The 25,207-nt window shown below is 43.0% G+C and overlaps 1 protein-coding gene across 1 annotated transcript in view; it reads right to left on the reverse strand.

The window, feature by feature from the left end:
- Positions 1–25,207, reverse strand: part of ARHGEF26 (Rho guanine nucleotide exchange factor 26) — a 1,375,009-nt gene that overhangs the window by 970,646 nt on the left and 379,156 nt on the right. The gene's annotated exons all lie outside the window — the stretch shown is intronic.

A 25,207-nucleotide genomic window follows, 5' to 3' on the forward strand; every position in this document is an offset into this window, starting at 1 on the left:
TTCCCCATGGCACCTGCCTCAGACACCTTTCTTACTGTCTCAGCAGAAGAACCAAATTCTGCACCCTCAGCTCCAAACATTGAATCTTGCAGCTTGGCTAATCATTTAAATTCCCCCTTAGCATCCCTCAGTAAACCTGTTATGCATGTCATTTTGGAGGCGAGAAGACCTAGTACTAGAAAATCTTATGATGACAAATGGAAACGATTCTGTGCCTGGAATCAATCTCAAGGGATGAGCACAGCAGCGCCCAATTTACCTCAGATTTTGCAATACTTAACTGAGATGCTTCACAAGGGCCTGTCTTTTTCCTCCATTAAAATCCATGCCTCAGCCATTTCACCTCATTACAACATAGAACCCCCCTTCTCTCATCCTCTGCTAAAGCAGTATCTCAGAGGGGCCAAAAACTTGAGACCACCCAGGAGAGCTCCAACCCCTGCCTGGGACCTTAACTTTGTATTGGAGAAACTCACTTTACCTCCTTTCGAGCCAGCTCCTACTGCAGACTTAAAATTTATTTCCTGGAAAACAGCCTTCCTTTTAGCAATCACTTCAGCTAGAAGGATACCTGAATTACAGGCCCTTATGAAAGTGGAGCCTTTCATCATCTTTTATGTGGACAGGGTGTCACTCAGGACCAATCCATCCTTCATGCCCAAGGTGGTACCCAGTGTGGCTCTTAAGCAGTCCATTCATTTGCCAACTTTCTTTCCCAATCCACAGAACAAGGGGGAGCGGATTCTGCATTCATTGGATGTACACAGACAACTTAGATTCTACTTAGACAAGACTAAATCTCGAAGAAAATCTGAACAACTGCTGGTAGCATTTGCTGCAAGGGCAGAGGGGAAAGCTATTTCAAAACAAACCATTCCTAAATGGATAAACCATTGTACTCATTTCTGCTATAAGCACCATGGAAAACCTATCCCCAGGGGATCAGATCTCATTCCACCAGGGCTGCATCTACTTCTACAGCCTTTCTCAGAGGTGTTCCTACCAGGGATACTCTAGAAGCTGCTACCTGGAGTTCAGTTCATACTTTCACCAAGCATTATCACTTACCAATTTTCTTTAAATCCAGAGCTGGCTTTGCTACTGCTGTTTTGCAGGGCCTTATAGCTGGTCCTAATGCTGTATAAATCCATCCTCCCAACCATAGTTTTGGGAATCTACCCAAATGTAATAACTGCAACAATGAAACATGAAGAACATAGTACAGTTGTGTACACTTACCATAAATGTAGATGTTCAAGTGTATTCACTGTTGCAGTCCTGGTTACCCTCCCCCCAGCCCCCTGTTTTTCTCTTACTATATTCTCTACTTTCTTTTACTATGCTTAAAAGCCTTTTTGGTGTATTTGCTTATGTTTGGAGGTATATTTTTGTGTTTTTAATTACTTATATATTTTGCTCTACATTTGGGGGGCACCTGACATCTGGGGCAAGAAAAACTGATGTAATGGCGTCGGCTGCATGTTTTATACCCCTGACAACCTGACGTCATGGAAGAAGGGACAGCAACCGATGCAGGACCCAAGACTTTGCTAATCAGGTCGACTGAGGGCAACCTGCCAGCAGATTACCCAAATGTAATGACTGCAACAGTGAATACACTCCAACATCTACATTTATGGTAAGTGTACACTGCTGTACTTTTCCTCATATGCAGTCTTGCATATGGAATTAGAAGAATGCAGAAGACCATGAATCCCAAGGCTTGTAGAATTTGCCTTGCAGATAGCAGGGTTGTTGTGGCCACTTGTTTGAAGTAAGTTGTCAAATTAATTTGCTTCTCTGGCATGAGGGAAGCCATCTGTGAAGTTGTATTCAAACTTGCTCCCAGGAATATAATTTGTTGACAGGGTACCAAGTGTGATTTATTTTCATTTATGGTGTACCCTAGACAAGTTGGCACCCTTTGTACAAAGGCCAGATGATTCAGAAGTATGACCTGACTTTCTGCCTGAATTAGACAATCGTCCAGGTATGGGTATATTTGAATATTTCTTTGCCTGCAAAATGCAATGACTTGAGCTAGGCACTCTGTGAATACCCTGAGCGCAGTAGATAAGCCAAAGGGGAGTGCAGAGAACTGACAGTGCGTGTAGCCTGCTTTGAAGCATAGGTATCTTCTGCAAGATTCCCTGATTGGGATGTGCAGGTATGCTTCCTTTAAATCTAGTTTTGCCAAGCATGCATCTTTGCCTAGCATAGGAAGCAACTGGTGAAGAGTTAGCATCTTGAATTTTGGAATCATCAAAAAGGTGTTTAGAGTAAACAGGTCCAGGATAGGACGCCAAGAATAGTCTTTTCTGGGTACCAGGAAAAGTCTGGAGTAGAAACCTAGTCCCTTTTCCTCTTCTGGTAACAATTGAATAGCCCATATGCTTAACAGAGAAAATACTTGCTTTTGGGCCTCTGCCCACTGATTTGGGGGGTAGATCTGGCCACCCGCTTGGTGTTGGTAACATGTGAAAGTGAAATCTGTATCCTTGGGACACTACATTTAAAACCCAAATGGGTAATGAGTTCCCAGTTCTTGGCATGAAGAGCAATCTTTCCCCCCAAAGGGGCAGTCAGTTGAGAAGTGCTTGGAAGTGTTACAAAGAAGTGATTGAGACAGTTTACCATAGGGGGAGTTTTATTACTCACAGATTTGGCAGTGGAGGCCCCCACTGCTTAGTCCTGTGCATACCTTGGGACTGAAGCCTGGGTGCTCTGCTGGATCTGGGTTTGGACTGAGAAGGTCTGGAAGAGGCAGGAAAGCACCAATTCTTGGAAGGCCAATGCCTACTAAATCTTGGAGATTGTACTTGTAAAAAATCTTTAACAGTTTGCATAGATTTAGCTTTTTCCTCCATCTTTTTAAGAACTACTTCTGCCTTGTTGCCAAACAGGCGGCCCTGATTTAAGGGAGCATCCAGTAATTTCACTTTAACTTCATCTGGCAAGGATTGCTCCTTAAGCCAAGCATGCCTTCTAAGTACAGACCCAGTTACAGCAGCCCTGCAAGATGCCGCTAGTAAATCAAAGCCACATTGTAAAGTATGATTTCCAACTTGTTCAGCAGAATGCAGTAAATCCTGTAAATCTTTATTTTCAGCACAATCAGGAATCAACATAATTTTCTGTTTATGCATTCAAATAATATGCTGCTGATACTTTAACATATGAAACTGGCAGTTTAAGGCCCTAATGGCCAAAGCTGCAGAAGTGTATACCATCTTACCCCATCTATCCAGCGCCCTGGAGTCTCTATCAGAAGGGGTAAGATTTTTGGCAGTAGTAGCTTAATGCCCTTGGGTCCCTGTGAAATGGTCTCAGGATCCACAATAGGATTTTTGTAAAGGAACTTGTGGGAGTCAGGAACCCTATAATATCTATCAGGTTTTCTGGGAGCAGGGAGCAGGAGGTAAAGAGTCAGGGGCCAAGCTAGATTCCAAAAAGGCATCATCACCAATGTCTAGTACAGGAGGTATGGCTAAAGGCAGTGCTGGGGGCAGGAGAAGGAAATCCCTAAGCCTCTTTTTAGAATCAGAGAAATCCTGACTTTCCCAATGAAAATGCTCCCTGAGAGTATGCAAGGTTTCACCAAAAGAGAAATCCTCTTGGGGGGAAGCAGAGGGAATACAGTCCTCAGCATCAGAATCCTCATAGGTAGAAAAGGGTAAGTCCTGGTCATCAGAGGAAACAGAAATTTCAGAATCCTGGTCAGAAGTATCACAAGCAAACTCAGCCCTGGGTCTCTTAGAGGGGGAAGGTTGGCTTCCCCTGATTAAAGTAATAAGGTCTTCAGCCATTCTTATTTGTTTTTTAGGCATAGAGGCCTGACCATGCAGTCTGGGCGTTAGATTTCTAGGCATGGTTCGAGATTTAGGCCTTGAAGAAGAAGAAGATGGCGTCAGTTTAATATTCAAGTCAGTAGGCCTGAATACACCCCCTCAGAAGCCGGTGCCTGCACAGCGGCTCCGGACCCATCCAAGGTAGAGACATCCGCAGGTTCCACAGTTGAAGCATATCGCGGCATACCGGACTCCAATGGGTCTCAGTAGAGGCCTGCGAATCTGAAGTAGCGGGTATCAGGGGCTGCAAAAGCGCCTCACTGAGTACCGGCGAACTGATGACTGGCTTAGGAGAAGCGTCGTCGGCAGCTTTAGACCTAGGCAGCCGGTCTCTGTCTTTATCTTTGCATTTTTTCGGAATTTCAGTAGTCAGATTGCTTACTGAAGACATATCAGGGTAATTGAACCGAGCACCAAAATATTTAGAAGCCAAAATATACAGACGACGGATAGTTTGTGGTTTAAATAAGGCACAAAACCAACAGCGAGGTACATTGTGGTCTGGGCCTAGACAAGGAATATAGTACGAATGAAAATCTTTATGAGGTATTTGCTTTCCACACGAAATGCAATTATTCACTTTTACTGACATCAGTTTAGAGCAAGAAAAAGTTTCCTCAACGGGGTACTTAGCTTTTATTTGAAGACATCAGTTCTGAAACTCAAAAACGAAAATTTCAGGAGTCGGCCGACCGGCACTTACAAAAAAAGACTGATGTAATGGCGTCAGCTGCATGTTTTATACCCCTAATGACCTGACATCCGGAAGAAGAGACAGCAATTGACGCAAGACCTAAAAAGTACAGTTTTGTACCTACCATAAATGTAGATGTCCGATAGGTATGCATCTGCAGTCCTAACATATGGGTTGTCCTGCCTCAGGCAGCCCTTCGGTCGGCCGGATTCCAAAGTCTGGGTCTGGCCTCGGCTGATGTCGCACTTCACCCGATGTCACAGCTGCTGGGGTATAAAGGCATCAGCCGACGCCATTTTCCTCAGTGTTTCTTGCCCCAGATGCCAGGTGCCCTCTAGGAAGGCTAAATTTGGATAAATGCAAATAATTCCAAACAGTAGAGAGCAAACAATATATATATATATATATATATATATATATATATATATATATATATATATATACATATATACAAACAAATACACCATAATAGATTCCCCCAGCTAGCTAAAAGAGGGATAAATACCCTAGGAATACCACAGAGGGGAAGGAGGGTGGGTAATCCTGACTGCAGATGCATACCTATCGGACATCTACATTTATGGTAGGTACAAAACTGTACTATGTCCTTCAAGGATGCATCTGCAGTCCTAACATATGGGTAGAATACCATAGCCAAACTGGGGGAGGAGGCATTAAGATAAAGATAGTGTAGTTAAGATCCCTTGCAAAACAGCAGTTGCAAAACCTGCTCGGGATCTAGAGTATAAGGGAAGATTATAATGCTTGGCAAATGTATGCACGGAGCTCCAAGTAGCAGCTTCTAAAATGTCTTTGGTAGCCACTCCTCGTAGGAAAGCTGTAGTGGTGGCTGTAGCTCTTGTGGAATGAGGTCTGATATTTTCAGGAGTTGTCTTTCCATGAAAAGAGTAACAAAATCAAATGCAATTTCCTATCCATTTTGAGACTGTCTGTTTTGAAATTGCTTTTCCTTGCATTCCTGTTGCATATGCTACCAGAAGCTGGTCAGTTTTTCTGCTGGTCTTAGTTCTGTCCAGATAGTAGCGTAATTGTCTGTGCACATCCAAGGTATGTAGCAGTCTTTCCCCTGTTCTGTGGGTTGGGGAAGAATGTAGGTAAATGAATCGCTTGGTTCAATGATACTCTGGAGACCACGTTTGGCATAAAGGTAGGGTTAGTTCTCAGAGAGACTCTATCCTGATGGAAGATAAGGAAGGGTTGTACTGCCATTAATGCCTGTAACTCAGATACCCTTCTTGCTGAAGTGATTGCTAGCAGGAAAGCAGTTTTCCAAGACAAGAACTGTAATTCTGCTGTTGCTGCTGGTTCAAGAGAGGGAAGTGTTAACTTTTCCAGCACAAAGTTGAGATCCCATGTAGGTAAAGGTGGTTTCGTTGGAGGTTTTACATTTTTGATTCCTCTCAAGAACTGCCTGAGTAGAGGATGAGAGAAGACAGGAGGATCCATGTTGTATTCTGCTGAAATTGCTGATGCATGAATCTTAATGGAGGAGTAAGACAGGCCATTGTGGAACAGTTCTGCTAAGTATTCCAGGATGTGTGCTATGTTTGCCAATGAGACATTTTCTCCCTTTGCTGCACTCCAAATGAGGTATCTTTTCCACTTGGCTGAATAAGTTTTCCTTGTGGAGGGTCTGCGTGCCTCCAGGATAATGTCCTTAACCCTCTGAGATAAATCTGGGTTATTTTGTTTTATGCAATATTCCAGGCAGCTAGCTGCAGTGTTTTCAAGTTTGGATGTAGGATCTTGTAGTTGTTCTGTGTTAGAAGTTAGGGACATAGAGGTAGAGGCCATGCGTGTGTCCGAGACATGCTTCTCAGTAGCGGGTACCAATGTTGCCTCGGCCAGTCTGGAGCTATTAGGATTACCCTTGGCTGATCCTCTCTGATCTTCAGTAGAACTTTGTACATCAAAGGAAGAGGTGGGAATGCATATGCTGTCAGGTTTTTCCAGCTGAAGGAAAGGGAGTCCACCCTCCAAGCAAGTGGGTGGTATGCTCTTGTGAAGAATTTCTTCAATTGGTGGTTGTGTGGGGAGGCGAACAGGTCTATCTCTGGTAGTCCCCATTTCTTTGTTATGGCTTTGAAGATATCTGGATGCAGCATCCATTCGTGAGCATCCGTGGTGGTTCTGCTTAAGGTGTCTGCCAGAGAATTTTCTTTTCCTGGTACAAATCTGGCCTGAAGTTGAATGTTGAGATTCAGGGCCACATTCCACAGGTCCATTGCCATCCGGCATAGAGGATATGAGTGTGTACCTCCCTGTTTGTTGATGTACCACATGACTGTGGTATTGTCCGTCCTTATCAGCAGATGACCCTGTTGAAGGAGTGGTCTGAATGCCTGGATCGCATGTTTCACTGCCAGCATCTCCTTTAGATTTATGTGTAGATTCAGCTGGTCTTGGGTCCATAGGCCTTGTATACACTTGTCCACCATGTGTGCCCCGCAGCCTAGGTCTGAGGCGTCCGTGGTGATGGTCTGGCTTGGATGAGGTTTGTGGAAAGGCAATCCTCTGTTCAACTGACAGGCCTGAGCCCACCACAGGAATTCTTGCTTCAGGCATGGAATTATTGGAATCTGGGCTTCTAGACTGTGCTTGTGTTGAGACCATACATTCCTTAGGTACCATTGTAACTTTCTCATATGCAGCCTGGCATGCGGAATCAATATTATGCAGGATGCCATGTAACCCAGGGCTTGCAGGACTTTCCTTGCAGTAAGCTGAGTTTGTGTTGTTAATGTCATGAGGTAGACTGGTAGTTGCTTTTGTTTTTCTTCTGTGAGAAAAGCCATCTGAGTTGATGTATCCAGTTCTGCACCCAAGAATGTTATCCTTTGGGATGGTACTAGTCTTGACTTTTGCATGTTGACTGTGAATCCCAAGGCTTGCAACAGTTGTATGACATTTTCCAAATCTTTTGTTAATTTTGCCTTGTTGTCCGCTTGTATTAGGCAGTCATCCAGGTATGGGTAAATTTGAATTCCCTGAAGCCTGCAATGGGCAATTACTGATGCCAGGCATTTCGTGAATACTCTGGGCGCAGTAGATAAGCCAAAGGGCAATGCTGAGAATTGATAATGCTCTGATCCTGCAAGAAATCTGAGGTGTCTTCTGCAATCTGGTCATATAGGGACGTGCAGGTATGCCTCCTTGAGATCTAGAGTCACCAGCCAAGACTCCTTGCCCAGCATGGGAAGAAGCTGCTGGAGGGTCAGCATTTTGAATTTTGGAACAATGAGGTATGTGTTCAGTGCGGACAAGTCGAGAATAGGTCTCCATTGATTTTCTTTTCTTGGTACAAGGAAAAGCCTGGAGTAAAATCCTTGGCCTTGTTCCATAGGTGGTACCTTTTCTATAGCTCTCATCCTTAGTAAGTTGTTGATTTGTCTTAGAGCGTCTGTTTTTTGGCTTGGTGGTAGGTTTGGCATTCCTCTCTTTTTTGGTAGAGTGTGGAAGTGAAACCTGTAGCCCTTGTCTATTGTTTGTAAAGTCCATTTGTCTCCTGTAATGTAATGCCAGTTGTCGGAAAATAAGGCTAGCTTTCCGCCCAAGGGTGCTTCCAGTTGTTCCCTGGTAGGTGGAACCAGAGCCAAGTCATTGTGTCTGCCCTGTGGAAGTGGTTGTAGCTGAATCTGTGGCAGTACTTCTCTGGTTGGTAGGTTGCCACTGACGTCCCCTGTAGGCACCCCTAGATTGACCTCTGCCTCTTGGGCGTCTATTTCTGCCTCTCTGTGCTCTGGAGTTGTCTGGAAAGGACCAATTCTTCGAAGGCCAATTTCTGCTAAACCTCGGAGGTTGGACCTGTAAGAAATCCTTGACTGTTTGGACAGATTTTGCTTTTTCTTCCACCTTCTTTAGAACCTCCTGTGCAGGGGAGCCAAACAAACTTTGTTTCTCCATGGGAGCATCTAGGAGTTTTGACTTAACATGGTCTGGTAAGGATTGTTCTTTTAACCAGGCATGCCTTCGAATCACTGTTCCAGTCATAGCTGATCTAAAGGAAGCCTCCAGTGCATCATAGCCACATTTTAAGAAATGGTTACTGACCTGCTGAGAGTTATGTACCAAATCCTGAAGGGACTTGCGGTCTATAGGTTCAGGAGAAGACCGTTTTTTATTTAACTGGTCTAACAAAAATTCCTGGTACTGAATCATGTGAAATTGACAGTTTAAGGCCCTGGCCGAAAGAGTAGCAGAAGTATAAACCTTTTTACCCCATCTCTCTAATGCTCTAGATTCCCTTTCAGAGGGAAGAGGGTTTTTGGCAGAGGCAGCTGCCACCCCTTTAGGGCCCTGTGAAATGGTTTCAGGGTCTGCAACAGGAGCCTTATACAAGTGGTAGTGTGTGTCCGGGACCCTGTAATATCTGTCAGGCTTGGCAGGGGCCGGAGGAAGAGAATCAGGGGCAGTACAGGTATCATTATATGCATCATCAACAACTGTTAGTACTGGAGGAATGGCTAAAGGCCTATGCTGTGGTAAGTGTAAAAAAGTCCTTAACCTTTTCCTTGAATCTGAAAAATCCTGGCCCTGCCATTGGAAGTGTTCCCTCATAGCCTGCAAGGTTTCCCCAAAAGAAAATTCTTCAGGAGGAGAAGCAGAAGGAATGGAGTCTTCTGCATCAGAATCCTCATATGGAGAATATGGGCCTTCCTGAGGGTCTGAAATGTCTGAGTCATCCGAGGAATAGTCTGTAGAGACAGGTTCCAGGGGTTCAGTCCTAGGCTTCTTATCTGGAGGGGGCTGAGAGGCCCTGTCTGGGTGAGGTTGGGATCCCCTGATCAAAGAAATGAGATCCTCAGCCAGGCTGAGTATTTGGGAACTAGAGGTAGGCCTATGTGAGGGAGTTTTAGCAGGTAAGGCCTTAGAAGATTTAGCTGCTTTAGCCCTGGAAAAAGCCTTGATAGACATAGAAGCAGGGGGTCTAGCAGCCCCACGTGCAGGGGTAGATATGTCTAAAGGAATAGGTCTGACAAATCCTGGGTGCCTGCTTCTGTAGCAGTAAATTCAGTAGCAGATTCAGCCATGCTCTGTGAGGCCTCGGCTATCGGAGGCATGCTTTCGGCCGAAGGAAGAACCGAGGACTCGGTTTCAGACGAAACCGAGACACTCGCGGTTGGCCTAACCGTGGCTTCAGCCGAAACCGCGGGCCGCGAGTGTCGGTCCTTTTCCTTGCGCTTTTTAGCTAATTGTGTAGTCGGATTCTCCGACGGCATTTTGTATGCAAAAGCGGGACCAAAAAACTCCTCTGCAAACTCTGACCGACGTCTAAGTGTCCGTCGGTTGAAGGAAGCACAGGCTAGACAAGCTGATACGTCGTGGTCTGGGACTAAGCAAGGAAGGCAGTAAGAGTGGAAATCCTTATGAGGTATTTGTTTCCCACAAGTTAAACAATTATTTACTTTGTCTGACATCGGCTGAGGCAAGAAAGAGTCCCCAACAGGGTACTTAGCTTTTTAGAAGTCTTCGGTAGTAGAAATCTCTGGATCTGACCGACCGGCACTTGCGAACAGCTTCTGCTTCGGGCACCACATGGCAAGAAAGACTGAGGAAAATGGCGTCGGCTGATGCCTTTATACCCCAGCAGCTGTGACGTCGGGTGAAGTGCGACATCGGCCGAGGCCAGACCCAGACTTTGGAATCCGGCTGACCGAAGGGCTGCCTGAGGCAGGACAACCCATATGTTAGGACTGCAGATGCATCCTTGAAGGACATCTTTGTTAATCAGGCTGACTGAGGGCTACTGCAAGCAGATAACCCAAATGTGATGACTGCAACAGTGAAACACGAAGAACATCTGTCTTTTTGTGGCTTACCAATACCGTATGCATGTTGAGGGCAGCCAGTTTTCCATGCACACAACTGTTACGTTTAGCCATACTGCAATATTTGCATGTTTATGTGTGGTGGGGTTAACTGCGGTGCATCACATTGGTCATCACAGGAGCCTATTCGCAGGAGCTGTAACATATTGGCATGTATTGTTGTATAGCTGTTGCCACTGTGCTATACTGGGGTACACTGTGTGTTAGGGGAAGGTCCATCAGACCTGCCTGGTGATGCCAGTGACATTCCTGGCAGAACCAGTTCCCATGTCTGTGGCCAGAGACTGGGAACTGTACATCCTGTCATGTATGGTCCACGGCTGTCCAACATAACCTCATGTAGGGGAACCACATGGCTGGACTGTCTGCATACACACACACACACACACACACACACACACACACACACACACACACACACACACATCACTATCACAGGCAGGTCAACATCAGACACACAGCTTCTCTCCATGGCCCAGTTGAACACCAGCCCTCCAGACACACACACACAATGTCAACTGTATGGCCCAGCCTAGGCCTCTGGCAACCCCACACCACACCCTGTGTAATGTGATGATACCTGTGCTACATTCCTGTTGATGCAGGGACATGTTAATATGGGTTGAAGCACAGGATGAATATAGTACAATGCGGTAATGTTAGGCTGTGTAAGGTGCTGTCTGCTGGCAACCGTCATAGTTATACATCAAAGTGTATGTATCTTTCTGCCATGATGCACTATTGCTGTTAGTTCTGCTGAATAACTGTTGCCTCACTTCACATACCATATTCTGTTTGTGTTCCAGGTGACTGTGTGTGTACTGCCTGTGGGACTGCTGACATCACCAAAGCTGAGTATGGTGGAGTGGAAACACAGTGGCCTTTTCAACGACAAGGTATGGCTGTATATGTACATGTTTACCTGGTGTGTATGCATACAACAGTGTGTTAGGGACAATGGGGACAGACAGTGTGAGCTTGCATACATACCCCTTGACACAGCCAGCTAGCCTTCATACATGTCACCTGGGTGTTCTGTAGGACTATAGGTACATAGATACAGAGGAGGTTAGCAGAGTACTGGCCCCAGGTCTCTCACAAGCCTAGTAATTACGTTGTCCCCAACAGAATTACTTATCAGCATCTGTTGCCCCTGCCATTGCTAAACACTGGTTGAATCCCAGGGACATACGTTTTTCTTTCCCATCCACTCAACCTTGATGCAGTTGATGAGGGTATGCATGGTACTGTGTTTGACATGTTTGGAGAGTGTATTCCTGACACGCGGCAGCCTCTAGTAGCCAAACCTAACTCTCCAGCATGTGTGTCTGCTATCTCATATGAGAGTCAGGCCTCTCATGCTGGTAATGCACATTGAGTCATACTCTTGTACATGGGGCAGCTGTTGAAGGGCTGAGCACAACAATTGACATCTTGGCATGCCACAGACACCTGTGGACAACCTGACCAGTAATCAGTGGGCCAGTACTGATTACAGGCTGTCTGCGTGGAACAGCTGTTGAGGGCCATGGCTGACCTTTGTGAGTGTTAACATAGCCTTTACAGATTCTGCAGATGTCTGTACAGGTGCATAGCAGACTGGCCACACTGCTATTTTATTGCACTGAGTGAGACTACTCAGAGGTAATGTCCACCTTTTGGGTGGATGCGGTCCCTTTACTTATGTGGTGAACCACATACAAGCAATTCCTGATGACTGCCAATACTTGTTACCTGAATGCAACTGTGCTGCCATCCTGGGTACCCAGGTCGGTCATCGCAGTCTGTGTGTTTATAGGGTTGGTGCTGATGTGGAAAATACTGGGGACATGTCCTTGCTATATGGCATGCTGACACTGTTGTCTGCATTCAGCTTGAGGCTAGGACCTTGACAACATTCCATACACACTGTATGGACCATTGCAGTATGTTAACAGCAGTTTGTGGCTCAATGACAGACTGCAAAATGCTTACAGTTCACACAGCCTTAGGCTGCACCTACATATGTGGGTGGTGCCAATTAGCATTTATGCCTATATACATGTGGGTCATGGGGGCACCAGGTAGTCACAGGGCCTTCACATGTCTACATACTGTACATGCAATGTTATCAAATGTGGAGTGTGGGACATGATTGTAGTAACATAACAGTTGGCAAGACATACCATGCCCACGGCAAGTGCAACACACAGAGTTTTCTATGTTTTGCTAATATGACACCTTTTTTGTGTGACATTACCTTATCTGTCATAACATTGAGGTGCTTCTGTTGTGCAATAACTGCTCTATGGAATCAGTGCAGAACTATATAACATGTTTGCTGTCCTACACTCTTGGGACCACTTTACTGTTTCAGTTATTGTCACAGGTCACACCTTGCCAAACATGGACTGCAACCTGCAGGGTGGTACAGATGGTGGCCATACCTGTGAGCTCTGCATATGTCTGCAGACTGTCCTGATGTTTGACATGTACTTTCTTTCCATCTGTCATAAAATTGTGGTTTTCTGGCAAACTGTAGGAAAATCATGACAGACTAACATTGCAGATTGAGGACTGATACTACCATGTAACAACACATACCCTTTGGAAAGTGCATTCAAATGCATGACCTATTCTGGTATCTACTTTCCATGCATGTCACAGCAATATGTGAAGGTTGTGCTCAATGTTTGGTATTTGCCCCAGTTGTCCATACGGTTTTAACCAGATGTCTTCCTGTGAGGGGTTGAGAGGTATGCTGGTGGCCGTAACACAGGTAGACTGCTGCAAGGGGATGTATATACATACGTACACACACACACACAAACACAAACACAGTAAAACTAGGTTGGTAGAGGTTCTGCCAGCAATAATGCTGTATACATAACACAAACACCACAGAACTACTAAAGTGTTGCAATGTCTGCCACTACTATTCAAGTGTGTAACAATTGCAGGGGCTGTTAGGATTGACAATGGTGGGTTCACAGGCACTTAACATGGTAGGGCTATCTGAAACACAGACACACTGCTGCATGGGGACATGCACTGAAACACACATGCACACACAGTTGACACTTTTCCTATCAGATGACCTACCTATCTAGTTATGTACAATACAGACGGATATGACTATTGCATGCGTCACAGTGCCTTTGTGTTCATAGGCTGGTACTAGGCTATTGGCCCTAGGGCCATACAAGCATAGCCATAACAATTCCCTGGATATTTCTTTCCACAATATTTACTTTCCTGGACCCCTGTCTAGCAGGGCAACTGACGTGATCCCCGGAGTGAATTTCCTATCTCCCATCCAATAGTCAAGGTTCCTTTGAAGAGGGCCAAGGAGGCGCTCTGCTTGACATGTATGGGCAGTCTATTCCAGAGTATGGGGAGTCTCTGGGTCAGGAACCTATCCCTCCAGCATGTTTTATTTATTGTGATGACAAGGTTTAGATCCCTGGAGCGTGTGGCTCTGAAGGATTGGGATTTCTTTAAGTGGAGCATGTCCAACAGCTCAGAGTTTGACATGGCCTTGTATGTTAAGCAGAGATCACCTCTGAGTAGACGATATGCCACAGAGTATAGCTGGAGTTTTTTTAGACTGTCAGCATAGGGTATCTGCTTTAGGCCTGTGATTCTTTTAGTGAGGCATTTCTGCGGCCTTTCCAGTTGTTGCAGATGTCTTGTGAGGTACATACCAAATGGGGCATTGTACTTTATAATGGGTCTAATGAGGGATGAGTACAGTGGGACAATGACCTCCTTTTTTCTTGATGAAAAGCCCTTAGTGATGAGGTGTGCCACATAGAAGGCTTTCCTGACTGTTGTGGCAATGTGGTTATCGAAGGTGAGACCACTGTCCACCTGTGTCCCTAGGTCTCTCATCACACTTTCAGTGTTCAGTGTACTGCCACCTATGTGGTAATTCATGGGTATATGGTTTTCTCAAAAGGGATAACTATACATTTCTTGGCATTAAGCTTGAGCCCATGGCTCTGGCACCAATCATCTGTATCTTTAAGGCCCTTTTGTATAATATCCACATCATTTGCGGATTCAATATAGGCTCCCGGATTGCAGTCATCTGCGAACTTTGTTAGCCTGTACTTCAGAGAAGTAGATGTCAAACAAGAGTGGTCCCAGGACTGAACCCTGAGGTACTCCACTTGTCACTTGTCTGGAGTTGGGTTCTGTCAGTAAGCCAGTTGGCAACCCATTGAGTGACGTAGGGATTTATGCCCAACTTAGTAAGTTTATCTATGATTCCAAAGTGGGGGGTGGTGTCAAAGGCCTTGGCAAGGTCCAGATAGCTGTGTGGACCACTTTACCCTCGTCCACTGCTTTGGAGACTGGTTTGAAGAAGTCAATCAGGTTCAGGAGACAAGATCGTTCCTTCACGAACCCAAACTGGAAGGGGTCCAGTGTTTGAAGGTTGCCAATGTCTTTGTTTACAAGTTTCATGATAATGCATTCCATGCCCTTGCAGATCAGGCTCACCAGACTGAAAGGGACAGTAGTTCCTGAGATCCAAGGTGGACCCCCCCCCCCCCTTGTGGAGAGGGATAACTGTAGCTGTAGCTGTGCACCACTCAGTGGGCATGAAGCCTGAGGTGAGGCTATGATTAAACATGACACTTAGGTGAGGTGCCAGTTAATTTTGTAGTTCATGTAGTACACAGCCTGGGATGTCATCTGATCCCATGGATGCTGTATTCTTAGCTTTGGAGAGAGTGATTTCTACCCGTGTAGAGATGGACCCTTTAGGGGGTGGGGGGGGGGGTGATGTTGGCACTAAATCGATCTGCCAGGATATTGGAAATATCCTTGTGATCAGTATATTTAATGCCATTCTGTTGTAGCTCAGAGTAGATCTGATCATTGCTATTTAGATTCGTGACATAACTATAGAATGCCTTGTGGTTGTCTTTGGCAATTTTATTTTCGTAACTAGCTTTGGAAGATTTTATGAGGGATCTCAGCTTCTTACTGAGGCTGGTAAGGGAGTTTTTTTGCATCCAGGGATTTTTCTCTTTTTGCAACAGTTTCATCCTTTTGTTGTAAAGTTTGCTTATGGTAGGGGACCACCAGATTGGCTTCCTTTTTTTGGAGGAGAGCGTCTTGGTTCTAGTTGGGATGGCACGATTCATGCACGAGTGGATGTGCTCCTTCATTGCCTTAGTGTAGGATTCAGCAGTCGAAATTTCAGCTCCTGTCTGCATGGATGTCATGAAGTTTGTCACTTCTGACTTGAGTAGCATGAAGCTGGCATTGGAGAAGTTTTTTACGGAGGTTTCCTTACTGGGGAGTGGGGGAGAAAATGTGTGACTGTGCTTGTAAGGCAGATGACAACAGGCTCTTTAAAGTAATGCCATGGGGAGGGGGTCAACAGGTTTTAAATGGTATAACCAACACACAGAACAGCCACAGGGTATATTTATTTATTTATTTATTTTATTTTACATTTGTTGACCGGGAAAGTCTGACTAGGCTCCACAGAGCCTGCTTTCAGTGGAGGTCCGGGGTGAAATGCTCCAGATGCATGTCTTTAGAATGTGGGAGGAAACCGGTGTACCCAGAGGAAACCCATGCAAACGCTGGGAGAACATGCAAACTCCACACAGAAGGCAACCCCCAGCAGAGAATCGAACCAGAGAACCTTTTGCTGTGAGGAGACGACATTAACCGTTGCACCACTGCCACACGTTATGGTTCATACACAAGCACACACAGTAGTATAGTTGGCTGCATTGAGATTCAAACACCTAACTACTTGTACATGCTACTTATCACACACGGCACAAAGCTTATACGGCTGATAAGTGTCCAAAGGTACTTTTAAGTTGAATGACATCAGCAGGCCTTGTAAAGTAGGGCAATGGGAAGTGTACTGGGCGGAACAGGCCTCAAAATGGTATAGCCAACACACACACAGGATATGGTTCTTACCCACACACACACAGTATCACAATTGTCATTATTGAGATTAGAACCCCTACCTATCTAGTTATTTGTACTATAGTGTTACGTAGTTACCTCACATGCTACAGAGCTTATAGGGCTGAATAGTATCCAAAGGCACTTCAAAGATAAATTACATCAACAGATCTTGTAAAGTAGGGCAATGGAAAGTGCACTGGGTGGGAAAGGCCTCAAAATACTTTAACCTACAAACACACATACACACATACACACACAAAGGCAAGTGATGTGATATTATAAACCCTACCTTACTACTATTACATAATGAATCTCACCTTCATGCAGGCACATGTGGCTGGTTACAACTGGTATGCAATTGTCGGCAGCAGGACATCACTCTATGCCTTTCAGTGTGTCTCTTTCTATGATTCACTCTGTGTCTCCCTGTCTCACTCTCTCTCTCTCTCTATCACGGTCTGTCTCTGTCTTCCCCATGTCTGTGTGTGTGTGCTTGAAATATTTGTATATGTTGCCCATATCTGTGTGTATTACACGCAACATATGCAGATATATCACATATGGGCCACCTACAGATAGCGGAGGGTAATCCTGTGTGATGGGTGTGAGTAAAGACAGTTAAGGTGTACATATCTGTCTGTATGCAAAGACATAAATGCACAATACAGTTGTATAGTCCGATGTGGGTTTAGACATGGGCTGTAATTCTCTAATTGTAGGATCATGCCCAGTATGACCTTCTACAGTAAGAGTGGGACTCCATTCCAGAGATAGGTGTACTCTGGAGATAGCCTACCATAATGGGGGGACAAGGGCCCAAATGTACAGAGATACTTTAAATATTGCTCTTACAAACTTAGGAAATTGTTAGATTAACAGGGTTTGCTAGCAGACATTTTCTAACATATATGATATCTGACACTGAAATATATTGTGTCATTACTTACTGACAGAAATCCTCAGATCATAGCAGTAATTTAACAGAGAAATACAAGATTTATGATGAACAGACCAGAATTATGAGCCAAACTATAGACATTCTCGCCAAATCCGGCCAGTTGAGAGGTGTGGCTACAGCTGATTGGCTGATGAAGCTGTGTAAACAGTCCAGCACCTCAGTGATATACTGGCTGGGGATCTCCTGGTTGTGATGTATCCTTCTTAACTGAAAAGTCATATCCTGGTGTGGGTACAGAGTGCATTGTATTGAGCAAAGATTTACATAATATTTGTGGTATATCCTACATGGCACTGTGATTTCCTGGTATGTCAGTGGCAGAGCAGTATAGAGTAATGTGGTGACCCACTGACAGACATTTGTTTATAGGTTGCTATGAGGTTACTAGGCTATTGTCCCTGAAGCTCTTATAACCCTCAAAGATGTAAGTGTAGCCCATGTTAAGACATGTCAGCACCCAGAGCCCCTGTCCAGCAGGGACACAAGTGGAATAAGAGGACTTGCCATGCACTTATCCAGTGTGCTTTTCACAAGGGGTACTGATGTAGACAGGGAGTGTCCAGGTGACCACGAGATGGCCGTTCAGGATGTCCCCCCTGGCAAAGGCCTGGTACAGCTGTGAGGCATGCCAGATGTGAGAGTGGTGATAACTGCCATGGCTGCCAGCAGACACATTGATGATGATGCCCTGGGCACTGCAGACGACCTGGTAGTTGGACTGATAGCCCTTGCGGTTGACATAGACTCTGCCCTCTTCACTGGGTGGTGCTTTGATGTGGACATGGGTGCAGTCTATGGTATCCAGTATCTTGGGGTAGTTTGCTACATGGTAGAAGAGATGCATATTGCTGGTCCTCTCCTCAGGGGTGCTGGAGAAATAAATGTGCTCACTGGCATGTCTTAGCATGACATCCAGGAACTGGTGGAGTACCCTGGATGTGGATGCCTGTGAGACCCCCCATGATGTCCCCAGTAGGTTTTTGGAAAGTACTTGTGGCTAGTATTCTTAAAACTACATATACCTTTTTCTACTGGAATGGGTTCCCCTCTGTTTGCTGTGGGTCTGAAGTGAGGGGGGGGCAAAGCTAGGTGAGTTGAAGTATGTCCCTGTCCACCCTGTAGTGCTCTACTATCATCAGCTCATGTAGCCCCTGAAAGATTACCCTGGATCTGAACACTCTTCTCCTCCTCAGTCTGGGCTGGTTGTCAGCATCATCCCCATCACTGCCCTCAGTCTGTAGCACATAGAGATGTATCAAAGCAGCAGCAACCCCTATCATTTTGTCAGTTAAAATTCCCAAGTGTGTACTCCAATGGTGTAGAATTTGTGGGAAAAAACAGACTGAAGGGTGTCTGCATACTTTATACTGGTGTGCTGCAGATGCTGACTGTGTGATTGGCTGACTATGATAAATTCCACCTGCCAGCTATATTACTGATGGCTTTGAATGGGCTCCTGTGAGTGGCACAATCCTTATTAGTTATTAGTAGTGGATTGCCTTTTGTCTACTATTTTCTTTCTTTTCTTTTTTTCCCATTTCATCCCATTTTAAGCATTTAAAACTGCTGCAGCTACTGTGAACATTGCTGAGTAGAAAGGGCCATCCCCTGGACACAAACACGCTCAGCACTTCTGAACCAGCTAAGGAGCCTCAGACACACACCCTTGCTTAGCTGTGTTTAATCGGTTTCAGAAATGCTGAGCGGGCTTAGGTGGGCTAAATGCTGCTTAGAATTAAACTTCTAAGCAATGCTCAAACTGGCTTAGCATTGTTCAGTTTTTATTTAAAAAAATGTATGAATTGGGCATTAATTACTCATTACTGACATATAATTAAGTGTATATGTTTTACATTATATGACAATCCCCATGTGCTTTGATTACATTATCTTGGGGTGTGACTGTACTATATGGGACACTTGTGTTTACACAGGTGAGTTCACATCATATATACACTGACGCTGGAAATTTGGACCAGTTACACTACACTGGCTAACAAATATCAATTACTACATCATTAAATAAAAAAAAATAGTTAGCAATGCTTTCCCATGCAAAAGCTAAATGACTTGCCTTGGTATTCGAACCATGCACCTATTGCATATGCAAAGCCATAAGTCTAACCACTAAGCTAAGTTACCAGTGAAGATTTCAGATAGACATTTCTATATAGCTTTTTCATGATATAAATACAGTGGAAAAATACAACCATTTTAAATATATATATATATATATATATATATATAGATAGATAGATAGATATAAATATATATATATATATATAGATATAAATATATATATATTATATATATATATATATATATATATATATATATATATATATATATATATACAGATATATATCAAACATTAGCATGTTAGTTGCAGGCCACATACTCTTCATAGAAATCCATGGCAATGCAAAACCTGTCGTTCTATCAACTTTCTAAGTTTGTAAGAGCAATATTTAAAAACTGTCCCTATTTCAGGCCTTTTGCCCCACTTTTAGTACTGCCTTTTTCCAGGCATCTTGCTATAAGAAGTTCAGAGGTGTGTGTCTGTGGACAATATTTTAATGTAAAGTGCCCCCAGCACTGTTTCCTGGATGGAGATTAGCTTTGTGTAAGCATTACTGAATTACCCCCAAAGTCTGTTATTAGCAAACACTTTGTAAAAGGTATAGCTGAACTGACCCATCCAACTCCAGTAGTCCAAGTTTTACTCAGAGCGTTTCAAGATAAATAATTTCACTGTCACTATAGTTACTTATGTTATTAAAAAAATCACAAGCAATCTTTCCACCAAAGAAAACTTTAAATGTTCATCATACTGATCACTGTTGTAGTAGCCTTGGCTATATGAGTTACATCCTGCTAGGGATGCAACAGTCAGCCAGCTTCAAAACCTTCAGGACTCCTTCCAAAGATGTTAGCTCAACATGAGCTAGCTAGAAAGACAAGTCCGGGGGTCAAGCCCTTCAGAGCCTTGCCGCCACCAAAAAATATACTCCTCGGAGGCTTCTGAGGATGGATGGTTGGCTTGTGCTGTCTTTTTGCTGGACAGACAAGTTCCCTTTGGGGAAACACTTCCATTTTGTTTTATTTACCAACATGTTGCTGTTCAGGAAAGTTATTTTAAAGCCAGAAGTCTGTGTTTTACGAGATTGCCTCAAGATTGTATTGTACTTTTAAACAAGAGCAATCTTTTTTTTCCCTGTCAGGTTAAATGTTAAAATTTGTTTAAAGTATTTAAAAAAACATTTTTCCTGTGGAAAAAAATGACTATTTTATCTCTGGGAGCTAGCAAAAGGAATTAAAATACTTTTTATTGTGTTTTTATTTGTAAACATCTTTATTGAATTATTGTTTATGACACAGGCAGACTTACATTTACATAAAAGTAATCAAATCGTATTAAAATGTTCACATTTACAAACATCATATATCACATACATTGTTATATATCCTATAATCTAAGCAACATTACATAAATTATTCAATTCCTGCTTTCTTTTAAACCTCATTCATTTTCTGCATGGATTCCTCCCCCAGTTTCCATTTTATTCTATGTAATTTACTCCTACTCTACTTTACTCTACTTCAACTATAGCAGATTTAGATTTTGAATTCCATTTTCTAGTAATTGCTTTTTTGGCAGCCACCAGAATTAAACTTAACAAGGCCTTACTATATCCAATCCAAAACCAAGTAACAGGTTGGAGAAAACACACCAACTTGCCAGCAATAACCACTTTACATCTTCTTTATTAATGTCAACATAAACATATCGTACTCACATATGTCACCATAAACACTGTACTCACATAACGTCACCATAAACTCCATGCTCACAACATTTTCTCCTTTTACCCTTACTATATCCAGGCAATTTAGATCCTATATCCCAACTCAAAATATTACTTCCTTAATTATACACATTTGATCACCCAGTATTACTGACAGAGTACTATGTAGGGAATTTTTAAAGTATGCCAACTCATTATATTTCCAAAACATATGTTCCCATTCACCTTTCACATTCCCATCACACCTTCAACACCCGCCATATACATGAGGAAAAATTATTTTGCTTCTGCTTGGGATGTAAAAGTATCTATGCAAACACTTCCTTGCAAAAAATCTAAATCTAGACTTTATGCATATTTGGGGGCCATACATATGTCTTTTCATGGTTTCTTTGTGAAATGCATATCTAATTTTTCTTCTCGATCTTTTCTGACCTCTTTTGATTGACTCGTTTAAGTAATGTAATAAAAAGCTTTTCAATAGAGTCAACAAAAAATACCAAAAACACAGCTAAGACATGACAGGAGAATATAACCATGCCTTTATACTCCAGCCGCTCTGACGTCGGGGAGGAGGCGACATCGGCCGACGCCGGACCCAGACTTTGGAATCTGGCCGACCGAAGGGCTGCCTGAGGTAGGACAACCCATATGTCAGGACTGCAGTTGCATTCTTGAAGGACATCCATGAAGTAACAAAACAATCAACAGTTGTAATATTTTAGCCATTCTCATTTTATTACAGAACTTCAGAAACACAACAAATGTGGACCTCCCAACTTATACACATATATCCTTTTCATATTAATCATCTAATCATAAACATCATTCCAAAATTCTAAACCCCCCCCCAAAAGACTAACTGATAATACAATTTATTTTATGAAATATTTTATAACATTAAATCCACTATGTTAATTAAATGTCTTATTGAGGGTTAAAAAGTTTTTGATATTCAGAAAATTATAACCTCCTGGTCTCAGTCACAAAATACTATTGACTGAAACTTTATCATTGATACCAGGAGGGTGGGTGGCATGTAATTTAAGCTGCCAAACAAGCTTCCTTTTTTTCCCCAGGAATGCTTCCCAAATTCCTCCCAAAACATTTTGTGGAACCCTTTCTAAAATAAGAAATATATATTGTTTAATCTTTACAATCAATATTGTGCCTATACAATGAAATTCTACTGTCTTTTTTTATCCCAGCATACAAATGTTCATAAATCCTTTGCCTCAAGGTCCTCTCTGTCTTTCCAAAGTAAAACGAGTCACATGTTAAACATTGGGCCAAGAAAACAACCCCTTCAGTGTTGCAATTAAATCTACCATTGCCATTTAACACCCTTGGAAAGGAAGCTACAGTAACATTTGCACCTTCATAAATATACTGTCACCATGAACAAGCTCCACATTTAGACATTCTTGCCTCACCTTTACTAAAAACACTTTTGATCTCAAACATGTTTTTCAAATTTCTTACCTTCTTTTACACAAATCTTGGTTGATTACTAAATTTATTTAACAAACCTGTACAACCAAACACTCCATCCCAGTTCTTACCAACAATATTCCATAACTGTGGGTTCATTCCATTATAAGTTAAAACCATAACTAAACTAAAATCACGATTACTTTCATTGCTTTTTCCTTTTCCACAAAATCTTCCATTTAAAACGAGTTTAAACTTCCCTATTTTCATGAAGGACTTGACTTATAACTTCATCTAGTAATGATTCTGGGTACTCTCTTTCCAAGAACGTCCCCCTCAACTTCTTAACCTCAACCAACAATTCATAATCATCAGAAAACATTCTAGAAACAAGCACAAACTGCCCTTTAACAAGGTTACATTTCTTCCAATAAAGGGTGAGCACATTCAAAATGCAAATCCCTGTTGCAGCACATCTCCTTCCTAAAAATATTAGACACAAATTTTCTGTTAATCACATCCTTGGATAAAGTGAAATCCAAGAAATCAGTTCTATTTCATTGTAAATTTCAGGAACTCCACAGTGTTTTTCAGATAACCAAAGAAATCTCACGGTATGTCGACAGACCCTTTCCAAATAAAGTACAGTTGTGTGCACTTACCATAAATGTAGATGTTCGAGTGTATTCACTGTTGCATTCATTACATTTGGGTAATCATCTATTGGCAGGTTGCCCTCAGTCAGCCTGATTAACAAAGTCTTGGGTCCTGCATCAGTTGCTGTCCCTTCTTCCATGACGTCAGGGGTATAAAACATGCAGCCAACGCCATTACATCAGTTTTTTTTGTCCCAGATGGGGAGCAAAAAAAAAAAAATATGTATATATATATATATATATATATATATATATATATATATATATATATATATATATATATATGTGTGTGTGTGTGTGTGTGTATATAATTTAAATCACAAAACATATACCTCCAAACAAAAGCAAATACACCAAAAAGGCTTTTAATCATAGTAAAAGAAAGGAGAGGTATAGTTAGAGAAAATAGGGGGCTGGAGGGAGGGTAACCAGGACTGCAACAGTGAATACACTTGAACATCTACATTCATGGTAAGTGTACACATCTGTACTATGTTCTTCATGTTTCACTGTTGCAGTCATTACATTTGGGTAGAATCCCAAAGCTATGTTTGGGAGGATGGATTTATACAGCATTAGGAACAGCTATAAGGCCCTGCAGGACAGCAGTGGCAAAGCCAGCTCTGGATTTAGAGGAGAGAGGTAAATGGTAATGTTTGGTGAACGTATGAAATGAGCTCCAGGTAGCAGCTTCTAGAATGTCCCTGGTAGGAACCCCTCTGAGAAAGGCTACAGAAGTAGATGCAGCCCTGGTGGAATGAGATCTGATCCCCTTGGGGACAGGTTTACCATGGTGCATATAGCAGAAACTAATACAATGGCTTATCCATTTGGAAGTAGTCTGCTTTGAAATAGCCTTTCCCTCTGCCCCTGCAGCAAATACCACCAATAGTTGTTCAGATTTTCTTAGAGATTTTGTCCATGCATAGTCTGATGCATCTGTAGCTAGGGTTTGGGCGGTAGGGGGTGGTGTGAATGGCAGTCCCTTGTTTTGGTGGTAGGCCTCTGCCCACCATAGGAACTCTAGGTGCATGCAAGGTATGATAGGAATCATGGTTTCCAGACAGTGACAATGTTGACTCCATAACCTTTTTAGGTACCCTTCAAGTTTCCTCATATGCAGTCTTGCACATGGAATTAGAAGAATGCATGAGGCCATGAACTCCAAGGCCTGCAGAATTTGTCTTGCAGATAGCTGGGTTTTTGTGGTCACCTGTTTGAAGTTATCAATTGAATTTGCTTTTCTGGCGTAAGGTAAGTCATCTGGGAAGTTGTATTCAAGCTTGCACCCAGGAATGTAATTTTTTGAGAGGGTACCAGTTGTGATTTCTTTTCATTTATGGTGTACCTTTGACAAGTTAGAACCCTTTTTACAAACGCCAGATGCTTTAGAAAAGTGTCCTTGTTTTCTGCCTGAATTAGACAATCATCCAGGTATGGATACATTTGAATATTTCTTTGCTTGCCTGCAAAATGCAATTACTGGTGCCAGGCACTTTGTGAAGACCCTGGGTGCAGTAGATAAACCAAAAGGCAGTGCAGAGAACTAGTAATGCAAGTAACCTGCTTTGAAGCGGATGTATCTTCTGCAAGATTCCCTGATTGGGATATGCAGGTAAGCCTCTTTTAAGTCTAGAGTTACCAACCAGGCATCTTTGCCTAGCATAGGTAGTAACTGTTGAGGAGTCAGCATCTTGAATTCTGGAATGTCCAGAAAGGTATTTAGAATGGATAAGTCCATAATTGGACACCGTGATTTGTCTTTTCTGGGTACCAGGAAAAGTCTTGAATAGAAACCTTGTCCCTTTTCCTCTTCTGGTACTGGTTGAATAGCCCCCATATTCATGAGGGACAGAACTTGTTTCTGGGCCTCTGCCCACTGATTTGGAGGCAGATCTGGCCATCCGTTTGGGATTGGCAATGTGTGGAAATGAAATCTGTATCCCTGGGATACTATATTTAAAACCCATTTGTCCTGGGTAATCAGTTGCCAGTTTTGAGCATGAAGTGCCAGTTTCCCCCCCCAAAGAGGCGGCCAAAAGG

This window comes from Protopterus annectens, chromosome 4.part1 (genome assembly GCF_019279795.1).
Source record: "Protopterus annectens isolate FY-2018-M chromosome 4.part1, PAN1.0, whole genome shotgun sequence".
In the NCBI taxonomy this organism is placed as follows: domain Eukaryota; kingdom Metazoa; phylum Chordata; order Ceratodontiformes; family Protopteridae; genus Protopterus; species Protopterus annectens.